General features: G+C 45.4%; 6 non-coding genes across 6 annotated transcripts; 1 reads left to right on the top strand and 5 right to left on the bottom strand.

The window, feature by feature from the left end:
- Window positions 1-1,547: 1,547 nt before the first annotated feature.
- On the bottom strand, window positions 1,548-1,619 carry trnap-agg (transfer RNA proline (anticodon AGG)). The gene has a single exon. It is a non-coding gene; the product is annotated as a tRNA-Pro (tRNA).
- Window positions 1,620-5,506: 3,887 nt separating this feature from the next.
- On the bottom strand, window positions 5,507-5,578 carry trnap-ugg (transfer RNA proline (anticodon UGG)). The gene has a single exon. It is a non-coding gene; the product is annotated as a tRNA-Pro (tRNA).
- A 1,942-nt stretch (window positions 5,579-7,520) lies between these two features.
- trnag-gcc (transfer RNA glycine (anticodon GCC)) lies at window positions 7,521-7,591 on the top strand. Its single transcript has one exon. It is a non-coding gene; the product is annotated as a tRNA-Gly (tRNA).
- A 1,183-nt stretch (window positions 7,592-8,774) lies between these two features.
- Window positions 8,775-8,846, bottom strand: trnap-agg (transfer RNA proline (anticodon AGG)). The gene has a single exon. It is a non-coding gene; the product is annotated as a tRNA-Pro (tRNA).
- Window positions 8,847-12,428: 3,582 nt separating this feature from the next.
- trnap-agg (transfer RNA proline (anticodon AGG)) lies at window positions 12,429-12,500 on the bottom strand. Its single transcript has one exon. It is a non-coding gene; the product is annotated as a tRNA-Pro (tRNA).
- A 3,206-nt stretch (window positions 12,501-15,706) lies between these two features.
- trnap-ugg (transfer RNA proline (anticodon UGG)) lies at window positions 15,707-15,778 on the bottom strand. The gene has a single exon. It is a non-coding gene; the product is annotated as a tRNA-Pro (tRNA).
- Window positions 15,779-17,717: the final 1,939 nt, after the last annotated feature.

Raw genomic sequence — 17,717 nt, forward strand, 5'->3', positions numbered from 1 at the left:
TACTCAAATTTGGTATCTCACTGTAACATTATCAAACGTAATAAGGGTTTTCTCAATGTATTAATACAGGCGTGTATTATCGCAATGTATTGTTGGGGATCGTTCGTGCATCTTCCAGTATTTAATCGTTTCTGCAGAGTGATCTTACCGTTAAAGAAATGTATCGTTCACTTGATGCATTGCATACATGGCAAGAACGCTACATTTTAAGAAGGAAAAAACATGCATTATCAGGGCCAGATAAAACGTTTTCTATGGTGGACGTCTCTATTCTATTGGACAAGAAGTACTAATCATTGGTTGTTCAGTGGTAGAATTCTCGCTTGCCATCCGTGAGGCCCGAGTTCAATTCCCGGCCAATGCAATATGTTAGGCTGCGTGGTTACGCGTCAATTGCTATCATAATGTGTTGTCAGGCAGCGCCATCCCTGGTCTGTTCTCACCTGCGAATATGCCTTGTGTCGTAACAACTATGTCTGCGGTCACCCTCATTATTGGGGGCGGGGATACAAAACTGTCTACCAGTTTTTGGAATATCAATAACATTCCATTTTCTAATGTGGAGACCCTAGGCTATTTGTCAGAACCTGCTGATGTTTTTACAAATCCGCTTTTTGGCCAAATTTTAGCAATTGCTTTTAATCAGGAGGTTTTTTTTTTTTAGTTGCAGTAAATTATTGCAAGTTCTTTTAATGGGACTGATCAAATACAAGGTTGGACGTGCTTTAAAAGGATACTGATGGACGGGGACGCAGGACGATTATTCTATAAAGTAGAAAGTATGCAGATCGGGGATTTTCATTTAATTCTGATGAAAAGGAGAGAGTGGATGACACCCCGAGTCTTAACCTGACCAGAGGGGGAAACTGAGGTATTGTCAAGTGTTATGGGAAAAACTGTCACTTTTGGCTTGAGTGGACTTGGTACCTATCTGTAGGATTTCAGTTTTATCATGGTTAAGTTGCAGAAAATTGGATGAGAACCAATAATACATTTCGGGGAAGCAGTCAATAAATGGAGGAACCCGGAATAATGGCAGTTGATTATGTGGAGAGGTAGAGCTGAGTGTCATCTGCATAACAGTGGGAGTGTAGGTTTAGTTTGTGAAATATCTTGACAAGAGGTAGGGTATAGATAAAGAATGTCATGGAGTCTGTTCAGGAGGATGGTTTTAGAAATTGTATCGCAAGCTGCTATCAGATCAAAGAGGGTGAGAATGGTGATTAGGCCAGAGTCGGTTGCCGGTGATTTTGATCAGTGTTGTTTCTGTACTGTGGAGGGGTGGAAACTAGAGTAGAAATGTTCTAAGAGGTTGTAGGAGCTGATTTTGGACTGTAGCTAGGTAGCTAATGTCATTTCCAAGATTTTTGAAAAAAATGCGCGATTGGACCAAGGTTATTGAAATAATAAGGAACTCAAGCATTTTTTTGGGAGTGCTCGGGGTACAGTCTCAGTTTTGTTGTTTCATGTTAGTTTTTCCACCATCTCCCTGTATAGATTTGCATCAAAATTATGAGTTGACTAAGCGACCATACCGACTCTGAGATGGGCTCGTCCGGGATTTGAACCCGGGACCTCTCGCACCCTAAGCGAGAATCATACCCCTAGACCAACGAGCCACATTTAGCTGGGTAACTGACTGTTGGCCGCAAGCCTTCATCGACACTAAGACCCCGGATTTGAACCTGGAACCTCTCCCAACCAACCCTGAATTTACACTAAGAACCTGTTTGGATTTGAACGAGAAACCACTCACAACCATACCCAGAGCCAAATGAGCCACCTCCAATTGATGACATGCTCGTCAAGTCAAGTCAAGTCAAGTCAATTTTATTTGTATAGCCCTTAATCACAGACAGTCTCAAAGGGCTTTACATAGCCACAATCGACATCCCCGATCTTAACCCCCAGGAGGGCAAGGAAAAACTCACAAAACCTCATTAGGGGAAAAGTGAGAAACCTTGAGAAGGGACCACAGATGGGGGAATCCCCCTTCCAGGATGACCAGGCTGCAATGGATGCCAACTGGGCAACATTTGACACATACAATGATGCTATGCAATGATAGATGAGATAATATAAGAGTCAATTGAATGAAGTGCTGCAGGAAGATGACTTCAGTGGAGTGGGTCCTCATCCAGGGCCGTAATATCCATGGCAGCATATCCGAAGATGAGCCTTCGATCTTGTACCGGTCAGTTGGTGTAAATTCAGTACAGCCACTTCCAAGTGAATCGCCATCACCTAATTCGGGGAATTGGGAACAGAAAAGAAAGAACAGAAATAGCAAACAGGCCAACAAGTAGTTCAATGAAGTGCTGAACTATAAGGAAATCAGAAAAGGCGCTGCATGAAGACGACTTCGGCAGAGCAGGTCCCTTCCCGGTTCGTCAGTGCCGTACCAGCGAAGAACCATTCCTATCAGTACGGAAGATTCAGGTGAACTCAAAGTAATCCAGTGTAATGATGGTCTTGTTTTGGATTTGAAAGAGGGTCCTCAGTGAGAATTACAGTAATACCCCGCTACTTCGCGGTTCACCTTTCGCGGCTTCAGTGCTTCGCGGGTCTAAAAAATATTCGGAGGCATTGTAGTTTCGCCGAGCGGCACGAGGGGGCGCTGGAGCGGTTAGACGGCCGGCGTGCGCCGAAGAGGAGAGTGGACGAAGAAGAGAGTGGACGAAGAAGAGCAAGTTCCCCCGGACACGATTGGTGGCGACGTTTCGCGCGGTTCGGACCGTACCAGAGTTCCGGCCGGCGTGCGTGGCAGTTAAGCCGTAGAGGAGCACCTTCCCCGAGCACGGGCGGTGTCAATCGGCCCCTAGGTTTAACCGAATGGAAGCTCCGGAGGAGGAGGGCATGCTCGCGTCACAGTAAGCCGTAGTGGAGCACCTTCCCCGGGCACGGGCGGTTCCAAGCGGCCCCTAAGTTTAACCGAATGGAAGCTCCGGAGGAGGAGGGCATGCTCGTGTCACAGTAAGCCGTAGAGGAGCACCTTCCCCGGGCACGGGCGGTTCCAAGCGGCCCCTAAGTTTAACCGAATGGAAGCTCCGGAGGAGGAGGGCATGCTCGCGTCACAGTAAGCCGAAGAGGAGCACCGTCCCCGGGCACGGGCGGTTCCAAGCGGCCCCTAAGTTTAACCGAATGGAAGCTCCGGAGGAGGAGGGCGGGCGTGTGTCACAGTTAAGCCGAATAGGAGCACCTCTTCCGCCCGGGCAGGAGCGGAGCGTGAGGCTGTCAGTTATGAATGAATAAATAAATAAATGAAGAATGCCACCTTTCATTTCACTGTCATGATCCGTGCCTGTCATGCCGCGTGTGTTTTTGTTTTTTCAGCTGTGTGGGCGTTCCTCCAGCGATCTTCTCGCGCCATGCCGTCAGCTGCTGCGAGACGCGCTGATTACACTGACTATATTGTGATTATAATAAATATCTTTCTATCACCACCTTTTTTCCCGTGTCTGCGTTTGGAGAGTCCTGCTCAACCCTCCAGCTCTGCTGGAGGATCATAACATTCACAGGCCACACCGGACGGCGTACCAGCAGGTAAAAGTCGAAGTAATTAAATAAATACAAAAAGAAGTAATTGAATAAATACGAAAATATTGGCTGGGGAATAAAAAATAAGTTTTAATAATAATTTGGTTTTTTTTGTTATAACATGAATTTCACACTCTCTCTCTCTACCCATATATATATATATATATATATATTTATTTATTTATTTTTAAGCATTTTTGAAGGTGCGCTGCTACTTCGCGGATTTTCAGTTTTCGCGGGTGGTCTCGGTCCCCATTAACCGCGATAACCGGGGTATTACTGTATACCCGTAGTCCAACGAGCCAAAGTGCTTGCCACAAAGTATCGAAATCAGTTAACTTTATAGATTGTAGTCATAATTAAAGTCAAGTGGTGGTGTTCCAACTATCAGAATCGCCACAGCTTAGTCTCATAATACTCAAATTTGGTATCTCACTGTAACATTATCAAACGTAATAAGGGTTTTCTCAATGTATTAATACAGGCGTGTATTATCGCAATGTATTGTTGGGGATCGTTCGTGCATCTTCCAGTATTTAATCGTTTCTGCAGAGTGATCTTACCGTTAAAGAAATGTATCGTTCACTTGATGCATTGCATACATGGCAAGAACGCTACATTTTAAGAAGGAAAAAACATGCATTATCAGGGCCAGATAAAACGTTTTCTATGGTGGACGTCTCTATTCTATTGGACAAGAAGTACTAATCATTGGTTGTTCAGTGGTAGAATTCTCGCTTGCCATCCGTGAGGCCCGAGTTCAATTCCCGGCCAATGCAATATGTTAGGCTGCGTGGTTACGCGTCAATTGCTATCATAATGTGTTGTCAGGCAGCGCCATCCCTGGTCTGTTCTCACCTGCGAATATGCCTTGTGTCGTAACAACTATGTCTGCGGTCACCCTCATTATTGGGGGCGGGGATACAAAACTGTCTACCAGTTTTTGGAATATCAATAACATTCCATTTTCTAATGTGGAGACCCTAGGCTATTTGTCAGAACCTGCTGATGTTTTTACAAATCCGCTTTTTGGCCAAATTTTAGCAATTGCTTTTAATCAGGAGGTTTTTTTTTTTAGTTGCAGTAAATTATTGCAAGTTCTGTTAATGGGACTGATCAAATACAAGGTTGGACGTGCTTTAAAAGGATACTGATGGACGGGGACGCAGGACGATTATTCTATAAAGTAGAAAGTATGCAGATCGGGGATTTTCATTTAATTCTGATGAAAAGGAGAGAGTGGATGACACCCCGAGTCTTAACCTGACCAGAGGGGGAAACTGAGGTATTGTCAAGTGTCATGGGAAAAACTGTCACTTTTGGCTTGAGTGGACTTGGTACCTATCTGTAGGATTTCAGTTTTATCATGGTTAAGTTGCAGAAAATTGGATGAGAACCAATAATACATTTCGGGGAAGCAGTCAATAAATGGAGGAACCCGGAATAATGGCAGTTGATTATGTGGAGAGGTAGAGCTGAGTGTCATCTGCATAACAGTGGGAGTGTAGGTTTAGTTTGTGAAATATCTTGACAAGAGGTAGGGTATAGATAAAGAATGTCATGGAGTCTGTTCAGGAGGATGGTTTTTGAAATTGTATCGCAAGCTGCTATCAGATCAAAGAGGGTGAGAATGGTGATTAGGCCAGAGTCGGTTGCCGGTGATTTTGATCAGTGTTGTTTCTGTACTGTGGAGGGGTGGAAACTAGAGTAGAAATGTTCTAAGAGGTTGTTGGAGCTGATTTTGGACTGTAGCTAGGTAGCTAATGTCATTTCCAAGATTTTTGAAAAAAATGCGCGATTGGACCAAGGTTATTGAAATTATAAGGAACTCAAGCATTTTTTTGGGAGTATTCAGGGTACAGTCTCAGTTTTGTTGTTTCATGTTAGTTTTTCCAGCATCTCCCTGTATAGATTTGCATCAAAATTATAAGCTGACTAAGAGACTGGGCGACCATACCGACACTGAGATGGGCTCGTCCAGGATTTGAACCCGGGACCTCTCGCACCCAAAGCGAGAATCATACCCCTAGACCAACGAGCCACGTTTAGCTGGCTAACTGACTGTTGGCCGCAAGCCTTCATCGACACTAAGACCCCGGATTTGAACCTGGAACCTCTCCCAACCAACCCTGAATTTACACTAAGAACCTGTTTGGATTTGAACGAGAAACCACTCACAACCATACCCAGAGCCAAATGAGCCACCTCCAATTGATGACATGCTCGTACCAGCGAAGAACCATTCCTATCAGTACGGAAGATTCAGGTGAACTCAAAGTAATCCAGTGTAATGATGGTCTTGTTTTGGATTTGAAAGAGGGTCCTCAGTGAGAATTACAGTAATACCCCGCTACTTCGCGGTTCACCTTTCGCGGCTTCAGTGCTTCGCGGGTCTAAAAAATATTCGGAGGCATTGTAGTTTCGCCGAGCGGCACGAGGGGGCGCTGGAGCGGTTAGACGGCCGGCGTGCGCCGAAGAGGAGAGTGGACGAAGAAGAGAGTGGACGAAGAAGAGCAAGTTCCCCCGGACACGATTGGTGGCGACGTTTCGCGCGGTTCGGACCGTACCAGAGTTCCGGCCGGCGTGCGTGGCAGTTAAGCCGTAGAGGAGCACCTTCCCCGAGCACGGGCGGTGTCAATCGGCCCCTAAGTTTAACCGAATGGAAGCTCCGGAGGAGGAGGGCATGCTCGCGTCACAGTAAGCCGTAGTGGAGCACCTTCCCCGGGCACGGGCGGTGTCAAGCGGCCCCTAAGTTTAACCGAATGGAAGCTCCGGAGGAGGAGGGCATGCTCGCGTCACAGTAAGCCGAAGAGGAGCACCGTCCCCGGGCACGGGCGGTTCCAAGCGGCCCCTAAGTTTAACCGAATGGAAGCTCCGGAGGAGGAGCGCATGCTCGCGTCACAGTAAGCCGAATAGGAGCACCTCTTCCGCCCGGGCAGGAGCGGAGCGTGAGGCTGTCAGTTATGAATGAATAAATATATAAATGAAGAATGCCACCTTTCATTTCACTGTCATGATCCGTGCCTGTCATGCCGCGTGTGTTTTTGTTTTTTCAGCTGTGTGGGCGTTCCTCCAGCGATCTTCTCGCGCCATGCCGTCAGCTGCTGCGAGACGCGCTGATTACACTGACTATATTGTGATTATAATAAATATCTTTCTATCACCACCTTTTTTCCCGTGTCTGCGTTTGGAGAGTCCTGCTCAATCCTCCAGCTCTGCTGGAGGATCATAACATTCACAGGGCACACCGGATGGCATACCAGCAGGTAAAAGTCGAAGTAATTAAATAAATACAAAAAGAAGTAATTGAATAAATACGAAAATAATGGCTGGGGAATAAAAAAGAAGTTTTAATAATAATTTGTTTTTTTTTTGTTATAACATGAATTTCACTCTCTCTCTCTCTACCCATATATATATATATATATATATATATATATATATTTATTTTATTTTTTTTATTTAAGCATTTTTGAAGGTGCGCCGCTACTTCGCGGATTTTCAGTTTTCGCGGGTGGTCTCGGTCCCCATTAACCGCGATAACCGGGGTATTACTGTATACCCGTAGTCCAACGAGCCAAAGTGCTTGCCACAAAGTATCGAAATCAGTTAACTTTATTGATTGTAGTCATAATTAAAGTCAAGTGGTGGTGTTCCAACTATCAGAATCGCCACAGCTTAGTCTCATAATACTCAAATTTGGTATCTCACTGTAACATTATCAAACGTAATTAGGGTTTTCTCAATGTATTAATACAGGCGCGTATTATCGCAATGTATTGTTGGGGATCGTTCGTGCATCTTCCAGTATTTAATCGTTTCTGCAGAGTGATCTTACCGTTAAAGAAATGTATCGTTCACTTGATGCATTGCATACATGGCAAGAACGCTACATTTTAAGAAGGAAAAAACATGCATTATCAGGGCCAGATAAAACGTTTTCTATGGTGGACGTCTCTATTCTATTGGACAAGAAGTACTAAGCATTGGTTGTTCAGTGGTAGAATTCTCGCTTGCCATGCGTGAGGCCCGAGTTCAATTCCCGGCCAATGCAATATGTTAGGCTGCGTGGTTACGTGTCAATTGCTATCATAATGTGTTGTCAGGCAGCGCCATCCCTGGTCTGTTCTCACCTGCGAATATGCCTTGTGTCATAACAACTATGTCTGCGGTCACCCTCATTAATGGGGACGGGGATACAAAACTGTCTACCAGTTTTTAGAATATCAATAACATTCCATTTTCTCATGTGGAGACCCTAGGCTATTTGTCAGAACCTGCTGATGTTTTTACAAATCCGCTTTTTGGCCTAATTTTAGCAATTGCTTTTAATCAGGAGGTTTTTTCTTTTTAGTTGCAGTAAATTATTGCAAGTTCTGTTAATGGGACTGATCAAATACAAGGTTGGACGTGCTTTAAAAGGATACTGATGGACGGGGACGCAGGACGATTATTCTATAAAGTAGAAAGTATGCAGATCGGGGATTTTCATTTAATTCAGATGAAAAGGAGAGAGTGGATGACACCCCGAGTCTTAACCTGACCAGAGGGGGAAACTGAGGTATTGTCAAGTGTCATGGGAAAAACTGTCTCTTTTGGCTTGAGAGGACTTGGTACCTATCTGTAGGATTTCAGTTTTATCATTGTTAAGTTGCAGAAAATTGGATGAGAACCAATAATACATTTCAGGGAAGCAGTCAATAAATGGAGGAACCCAGAATAATGGCAGTTGATTATGTGGAGAGGTAGAGCTGAGTGTCATCTGCATAACAGTGGGAGTGTAGGTTTAGTTTGTGAAATATCTTTACAAGAGGTAGGGTATAGATAAAGAATGTCTTGGAGTCTGTTCAGGAGGATGGTTTTAGAAATTGTATCGCAAGCTGCTATCAGATCAAAGAGGGTGAGAATGGTGATTAGGCCAGAGTCGGTTGCCGGTGATTTTGATCAGTGTTGTTTCTGTACTGTGGAGGGGTGGAAACTAGAGTAGAAATGTTCTAAGAGGTTGTAGGAGCTGATTTTGGACTGTAGCTAGGTAGCTAATGTCATTTCCAAGATTTTTGAAAAAAATGCGCGATTGGACCAAAGTTATTGAAATTATAAGGAACTCAAGCATTTTTTTGGGAGTACTCGGGGTACAGTCTCAGTTTTGTTGTTTCATGTTAGTTTTTCCACCATCTCCCTGTATAGATTTGCATCAAAATTATAAGTTGACTAAGCGACCAGACAGACACTGAGATGGGCCCGTCCGGGATTTGAACCCGGGACCTCTCGCACCCTAAGCGAGAATCATACCCCTAGACCAACGAGCCACGTTTAGCTGGGTAACTGACTGTTGGCCGCAAGCCTTCATCGACACTAAGACCCCGGATTTGAACCTGGAACCTCTCCCAACCAACCCTGAATTTACACTAAGAACCTATTTGGATTTGAACGAGAAACCACTCACAACCATACCCAGAGCCAAATGAGCCACCTCCAATTGATGACATGCTCGTACCAGCGAAGAACCATTCCTATCAGTACGGAAGATTCAGGTGAACTCAAAGTAATCCAGTGTAATGATGGTCTTGTTTTGGATTTGAAAGAGGGTCCTCAGTGAGAATTACAGTAATACGCCGCTACTTCGCGGTTCACCTTTTGCGGCTTCAGTGCTTCGCGGGTCTAAAAAATATTCGGCGGCATTGTAGTTTCGCCGAGCGGCACGAGGGGGCGCTGGAGCGGTTAGACGGCCGGCGTGCGCCGAAGAGGAGAGTGGACGAAGAAGAGCAAGTTCCCCCGGACACGATTGGTGGCGACGTTTCGCGCGGTTCGGACTGTACCAGAGTTCCGGCCGGCGTGCGTGGCAGTTAAGCCGTAGAGGAGCACCTTCCCCGAGCACGGGCGGTGTCAATCGGCCCCTAAGTTTAACCGAATGGAAGCTCCGGAGGAGGAGGGCATGCTCGCGTCACAGTAAGCCGTAGTGGAGCACCTTCCCCGGGCACGGGCGGTTCCAAGCGGCCCCTAAGTTTAACCGAATGGAAGCTCCGGAGGAGGAGGGCATGCTCGTGTCACAGTAAGCCGTAGAGGAGCACCTTCCCCGGGCACGGGCGGTTCCAAGCGGCCCCTAAGTTTAACCGAATGGAAACTCCGGAGGAGGAGCGCATGCTCGCGTCACAGTAAGCCGAAGAGGAGCACCTTCCCCGGGAACGGGCGGTTCCAAGCGGCCCCTAAGTTTAACCGAATGGAAGCTCCGGAGGAGGAGGGCATGCTCGTGTCACAGTAAGTCGTAGAGGAGCACCTTCCCCGGGCACGGGCGGTTCCAAGCGGCCCCTAAGTTTAACCGAATGGAAGCTCCGGAGGAGGAGGGCATGCTCGCGTCACAGTAAGCCGAAGAGGAGCACCGTCCCCGGGCACGGGCGGTTCCAAGCGGCCCCTAAGTTTAACCGAATGGAAGCTCCGGAGGAGGAGCGCATGCTCGCGTCACAGTAAGCCGAAGAGGAGCACCTTCCCCGGGAACGGGCGGTTCCAAGCGGCCCCTAAGTTTAACCGAATGGAAGCTCCGGAGGAGGAGGGCGGGCGTGTGTCACAGTTAAGCCGAATAGGAGCACCTCTTCCGCCCGGGCAGGAGCGGAGCGTGAGGCTGTCAGTTATGAATGAATAAATAAATAAATGAAGAATGCCACCTTTCATTTCACTCTCATGATCCGTGCCTGTCATGCCGCGTGTGTTTTTGTTTGTTCAGCTGTGTGGGCGTTCCTCCAGCGATCTTCTCGCGCCATGCCGTCAGCTGCTGCGAGACGCGCTGATTACACTGACTATATTGTGATTATAATAAATATCTTTCTATCACCACCTTTTTTCCCGTGTCTGCGTTTGGAGAGTCCTGCTCTATACTCCAGCTCTGCTGGAGGATCATAACATTCACAGGGCACACCGGACGGCGTACCAGCAGGTAAAAGTCGAAGTAATTAAATAAATACAAAAATAAGTAATTGAATAAATACGAAAATAATGGCTGGGGAATAAAAAATAAGTTTTAATAATAATTTGTTTTTTTTTGTTATAACATGAATTTCACACTCTCTCTCTCTACCCATATATATATATATATATATATATATATTTATTTATTTATTTTTAAGCATTTTTGAAGGTGCGCCGCTACTTCGCGGATTTTCAGTTTTCACGGGTGGTCTCGGTCCCCATTAACCGCTATAACCGGGGTATTACTGTATACCCGTAGTCCAACGAGCCAAAGTGCTTGCCACAAAGTATCGAAATCAGTTAACTTTATTGATTGTAGTCATAATTAAAATCAAGTGGTGGTGTTCCAACTATCAGAATCGCCACAGTTTAGTCTCATAATAATCAAATTTGGTATCTCACTGTAACATTATCAAACGTAATTAGGGTTTTCTCAATGTATTAATACAGGCGCGTATTATCGCAATGTATTGTTGGGGATCGTTCGTGCATCTTCCAGTATTTAATCGTTTCTGCAGAGTGATCTTACCGTTAAAGAAATGTATCGTTCACTTGATGCATTGCATACATGGCAAGAACGCTACATTTTAAGAAGGAAAAAACATGCATTATCAGGGCCAGATAAAACGTTTTCTATGGTGGACGTCTCTATTCTATTGGACAAGAAGTACTAAACATTGGTTGTTCAGTGGTAGAATTCTCGCTTGCCATGCGTGAGGCCCGAGTTCAATTCCCGGCCAATGCAATATGTTAGGCTGCGTGGTTACGCGTCAATTGCTATCATAATGTGTTGTCATGCAGCGCCATCCCTGGTCTGTTCTCACCTGCGAATATCCCTTGTGTCATAACAACTATGTCTGCGGTCACCCTCATTATTGGGGGCGGGGATACAAAACTGTTTACCAGTTTTTAGAATATCAATAACATTCCATTTTCTAATGTGGAGACCCTAGGCTATTTGTCAGAACCTGCTGATGTTTTTACAAATCCGCTTTTTGGCCTAATTTTAGCAATTGCTTTTAATCAGGAGGTTTTTTTTTTTTAGTTGCAGTAAATTATTGCAAGTTCTGTTAATGGGACTGATCAAATACAAGGTTGGACGTGCTTTAAAAGGATACTGATGGACGGGGACGCAGGACGATTATTCTATAAAGTAGAAAGTATGCAGATCGGGGATTTTCATTTAATTCTGATGAAAAGGAGAGAGTGGATGACACCCCGAGTCTTAATCTGACCAGAGGGGGAAACTGAGGTATTGTCAAGTGTCATGGGAAAAACTGTCACTTTTGGCTTGAGTGGACTTGGTACCTATCTGTAGGATTTCAGTTTTATCATGGTTAAGTTGCAGAAAATTGGATGAGAACCAATAATACATTTCGGGGAAGCAGTCAATAAATGGAGGAACCCGGAATAATGGCAGTTGATTATGTGGAGAGGTAGAGCTGAGTGTCATCTGCATAACAGTGGGAGTGTAGGTTTAGTTTGTGAAATATCTTGACAAGAGGTAGGGTATAGATAAAGAATGTCTTGGAGTCTGTTCAGGAGGATGGTTTTAGAAATTGTATCGCAAGCTGCTATCAGATCAAAGAGGGTGAGAATGGTGATTAGGCCAGAGTCGGTTGCCGGTGATTTTGATCAGTGTTGTTTCTGTACTGTGGAGGGGTGGAAACTAGAGTAGAAATGTTCTAAGAGGTTGTAGGAGCTGATTTTGGACTGTAGCTAGGTAGCTAATGTCATTTCCAAGATTTTTTAAAAAAATGTGCGATTGGACCTAGGTTATTGAAATTATAAGGAACTCAAGCATTTTTTTGGGAGTACTCGGGGTACAGTCTCAGTTTTGTTGTTTCATGTTAGTTTTTCCACCATCTCCCTGTATAGATTTGCATCAAAATTGTGAGTTGACTAAGCGACCATACCGACACTGAGATGGGCTCGTCCGGGATTTGAACCCGGGACCTCTCGCACCCTAAGCGAGAATCATACCCCTAGACCAACGAGCCACGTTTAGCTGGGTAACTGACTGTTGGCCGCAAGCCTTCATCGACACTAAGACCCCGGATTTGAACCTGGAACCTCTCCCAACCAACCCTGAATTTACACTAAGAACCTGTTTGGATTTGAACGAGAAACCACTCACAACCATACCCAGAGCCCAATGAGCCACCTCCAATTGATGACATGCTCGTACCAGCGAAGAACCATTCCTATCAGTACGGAAGATTCAGGTGAACTCAAAGTAATCCAGTGTAATGATGGTCTTGTTTTGGATTTGAAAGAGGGTCCTCAGTGAGAATTACAGTAATACCCCGCGACTTCGCGGTTCACCTTTCGCGGCTTCAGTGCTTCGCGGGTCTAAAAAATATTCGGAGGCATTGTAGTTTCGCCGAGCGGCACGAGGGGGCGCTGGAGCGGTTAGACGGCCGGCGTGCGCCGAAGAGGAGAGTGGACGAAGAAGAGAGTGGACGAAGAAGAGAGTGGACGAAGAAGAGCAAGTTCCCCCGGACACGATTGGTGGCGACGTTTCGCGCGGTTCGGACCGTACCAGAGTTCCGGCCGGCGTGCGTGGCAGTTAAGCCGTAGTGGAGCACCTTCCCCGGGCACGGGCGGTTCCAAGCGGCCCCTAAGTTTAACCGAATGGAAGCTCCGGAGGAGGAGGGCATGCTCGTGTCACAGTAAGCCGTAGTGGAGCACCTTCCCCGGGCACGGGCGGTGTCAAGCGGCCCCTAAGTTTAACCGAATGGAAGCTCCGGAGGAGGAGGGCATGCTCGCGTCACAGTAAGCCGAAGAGGAGCACCGTCCCCGGGCACGGGCGGTTCCAAGCGGCCCCTAAGTTTAACCGAATGGAAGCTCCGGAGGAGGAGGGCGGGCGTGTGTCACAGTTAAGCCGAATAGGAGCACCTCTTCCGCCCGGGCAGGAGCGGAGCGTGAGGCTGTCAGTTATGAATGAATAAATAAATAAATGAAGAATGCCACCTTTCATTTCACTGTCATGATCCGTGCCTGTCATGCCGCGTGTGTTTTTGTTTTTTCAGCTGTGTGGGCGTTCCTCCAGCGATCTTCTCGCGCCATGCCGTCAGCTGCTGCGAGACGCGCTGATTACACTGACTATATTGTGATTATAATAAATATCTTTCTATCACCACCTTTTTTCCCGTGTCTGCGTTTGGAGAGTCCTGCTCAACCCTCCAGCTCTGCTGGAGGATCATAACATTCACAGGCCACACCGGACGGCGTACCAGCAGGTAAAAGTCGAAGTAATTAAATAAATACAAAAAGAAGTAATTGAATAAATACGAAAATAATGGCTGGGGAATAAAAAATAAGTTTTAATAATAATTTGGTTTTTTTTGTTATAACATGAATTTCACACTCTCTCTCTCTACCCATATATATATATATATATATATATTTATTTATTTATTTTTAAGCATTTTTGAAGGTGCGCTGCTACTTCGCGGATTTTCAGTTTTCGCGGGTGGTCTCGGTCCCCATTAACCGCGATAACCGGGGTATTACTGTATACCCGTAGTCCAACGAGCCAAAGTGCTTGCCACAAAGTATCGAAATCAGTTAACTTTATAGATTGTAGTCATAATTAAAGTTAAGTGGTGGTGTTCCAACTATCAGAATCGCCACAGCTTAGTCTCATAATACTCAAATTTGGTATCTCACTGTAACATTATCAAACGTAATAAGGGTTTTCTCAATGTATTAATACAGGCGTGTATTATCGCAATGTATTGTTGGGGATCGTTCGTGCATCTTCCAGTATTTAATCGTTTCTGCAGAGTGATCTTACCGTTAAAGAAATGTATCGTTCACTTGATACATTGCATACATGGCAAGAACGCTACATTTTAAGAAGGAAAAAACATGCATTATCAGGGCCAGATAAAACGTTTTCTATGGTGGACGTCTCTATTCTATTGGACAAGAAGTACTAATCATTGGTTGTTCAGTGGTAGAATTCTCGCTTGCCATCCGTGAGGCCCGAGTTCAATTCCCGGCCAATGCAATATGTTAGGCTGCGTGGTTACGCGTCAATTGCTATCATAATGTGTTGTCAGGCAGCGCCATCCCTGGTCTGTTCTCACCTGCGAATATGCCTTGTGTCGTAACAACTATGTCTGCGGTCACCCTCATTATTGGGGGCGGGGATACAAAACTGTCTACCAGTTTTTGGAATATCAATAACATTCCATTTTCTAATGTGGAGACCCTAGGCTATTTGTCAGAACCTGCTGATGTTTTTACAAATCCGCTTTTTGGCCAAATTTTAGCAATTGCTTTTAATCAGGAGGTTTTTTTTTTTTAGTTGCAGTAAATTATTGCAAGTTCTGTTAATGGGACTGATCAAATACAAGGTTGGACGTGCTTTAAAAGGATACTGATGGACGGGGACGCAGGACGATTATTCTATAAAGTAGAAAGTATGCAGATCGGGGATTTTCATTTAATTCTGATGAAAAGGAGAGAGTGGATGACACCCCGAGTCTTAACCTGACCAGAGGGGGAAACTGAGGTATTGTCAAGTGTCATGGGAAAAACTGTCACTTTTGGCTTGAGTGGACTTGGTACCTATCTGTAGGATTTCAGTTTTATCATGGTTAAGTTGCAGAAAATTGGATGAGAACCAATAATACATTTCGGGGAAGCAGTCAATAAATGGAGGAACCCGGAATAATGGCAGTTGATTATGTGGAGAGGTAGAGCTGAGTGTCATCTGCATAACAGTGGGAGTGTAGGTTTAGTTTGTGAAATATCTTGACAAGAGGTAGGGTATAGATAAAGAATGTCATGGAGTCTGTTCAGGAGGATGGTTTTAGAAATTGTATCGCAAGCTGCTATCAGATCAAAGAGGGTGAGAATGGTGATTAGGCCAGAGTCGGTTGCCGGTGATTTTGATCTGTGTTGTTTCTGTACTGTGGAGGGGTGGAAACTAGAGTAGAAATGTTCTAAGAGGTTGTAGGAGCTGATTTTGGACTGTAGCTAGGTAGCTAATGTAATTTCCAAGATTTTTGAAAAAAATGTGCGATTGGACCAAGGTTATTGAAATTATAAGGAACTCAAGCATTTTTTTGGGAGTATTCAGGGTACAGTCTCAGTTTTGTTGTTTCATGTTAGTTTTTCCAGCATCTCCCTGTATAGATTTGCATCAAAATTATAAGCTGACTAAGAGACTGGGCGACCATACCGACACTGAGATGGGCTCGTCCAGGATTTGAACCCGGGACCTCTCGCACCCAAAGCGAGAATCATACCCCTAGACCAACGAGCCACGTTTAGCTGGCTAACTGACTGTTGGCCGCAAGCCTTCATCGACACTAAGACCCCGGATTTGAACCTGGAACCTCTCCCAACCAACCCTGAATTTACACTAAGAACCTGTTTGGATTTGAACGAGAAACCACTCACAACCATACCCAGAGCCAAATGAGCCACCTCCAATTGATGACATGCTCGTACCAGCGAAGAACCATTCCTATCAGTACGGAAGATTCAGGTGAACTCAATGTAATCCAGTGTAATGATGGTCTTGTTTTGGATTTGAAAGAGGGTCCTCAGTGAGAATTACAGTAATACCCCGCTACTTCGCGGTTCACCTTTCGCGGCTTCAGTGCTTCGCGGGTCTAAAAAATATTCGGAGGCATTGTAGTTTCGCCGAGCGGCACGAGGGGGCGCTGGAGCGGTTAGACGGCCGGCGTGCGCCGAAGAGGAGAGTGGACGAAGAAGAGAGTGGACGAAGAAGAGCAAGTTCCCCCGGACACGATTGGTGGCGACGTTTCGCGCGGTTCGGACCGTACCAGAGTTCCGGCCGGCGTGCGTGGCAGTTAAGCCGTAGAGGAGCACCTTCCCCGAGCACGGGCGGTGTCAATCGGCCCCTAAGTTTAACCGAATGGAAGCTCCGGAGGAGGAGGGCATGCTCGCGTCACAGTAAGCCGTAGTGGAGCACCTTCCCCGGGCACGGGCGGTGTCAAGCGGCCCCTAAGTTTAACCGAATGGAAGCTCCGGAGGAGGAGGGCATGCTCGCGTCACAGTAAGCCGAAGAGGAGCACCGTCCCCGGGCACGGGCGGTTCCAAGCGGCCCCTAAGTTTAACCGAATGGAAGCTCCGGAGGAGGAGCGCATGCTCGCGTCACAGTAAGCCGAATAGGAGCACCTCTTCCGCCCGGGCAGGAGCGGAGCGTGAGGCTGTCAGTTATGAATGAATAAATATATAAATGAAGAATGCCACCTTTCATTTCACTGTCATGATCCGTGCCTGTCATGCCGCGTGTGTTTTTGTTTTTTCAGCTGTGTGGGCATTCCTCCAGCGATCGTCTCGCGCCATGCCGTCAGCTGCTGCGAGACGCGCTGATTACACTGACTATATTGTGATTATAATAAATATCTTTGTATCACCACCTTTTTTCCCGTGTCTGCGTTTGGAGAGTCCTGCTCAACCCTCCAGCTCTGCTGGAGGATCATAACATTCACAGGGCACACCGGACGGCGTACCAGCAGGTAAAAGTCGAAGTAATTAAATAAATACAAAAAGAAGTAATTGAATAAATACGAAAATAATGGCTGGGGAATAAAAAATAAGTTTTAATAATAATTTGTTTTTTTTTGTTATAACATGAATTTCACACTCTCTCTCTCTACCCATATATATATATATATATATATATATATATATATATTTATTTATTTATTTTTAAGCATTTTTGAAGGTGCGCCGCTACTTCGCGGATTTTCAGTTTTCGCGGGTGGTCTCGGTCCCCATTAACCGCGATAACCGGGGTATTACTGTATACCCGTAGTCCAACAAGCCAAAGTGCTTGCCACAAAGTATCGAAATCAGTTAACTTTATTGATTGTAGTCATAATTAATGTCAAGTGGTGGTGTTCCAACTATCAGAATCGCCACAGCTTAGTCTCATAATACTCAAATTTGGTATCTCACTGTAACATTATCAAACGTAATTAGGGTTTTCTCAATGTATTAATACAGGCGCGTATTATCGCAATGTATTGTTGGGGATCGTTCGTGCATCTTCCAGTATTTAATCGTTTCTGCAGAGTGATCTTACCGTTAAAGAAATGTATCGTTCACTTGATGCATTGCATACATGGCAAGAACGCTACATTTTAAGAAGGAAAAAACATGCATTATCAGGGCCAGATAAAACGTTTTCTATGGTGGACGTCTCTATTCTATTGGACAAGAACTATTAA

This window comes from Idiotropiscis lumnitzeri, chromosome 12 (assembly GCF_059441095.1).
Source record: "Idiotropiscis lumnitzeri isolate Australia: NSW breed Sydney's pygmy pipehorse chromosome 12, RoL_Ilum_1.0, whole genome shotgun sequence".
Lineage (NCBI taxonomy): Eukaryota > Metazoa > Chordata > Actinopteri > Syngnathiformes > Syngnathidae > Idiotropiscis > Idiotropiscis lumnitzeri.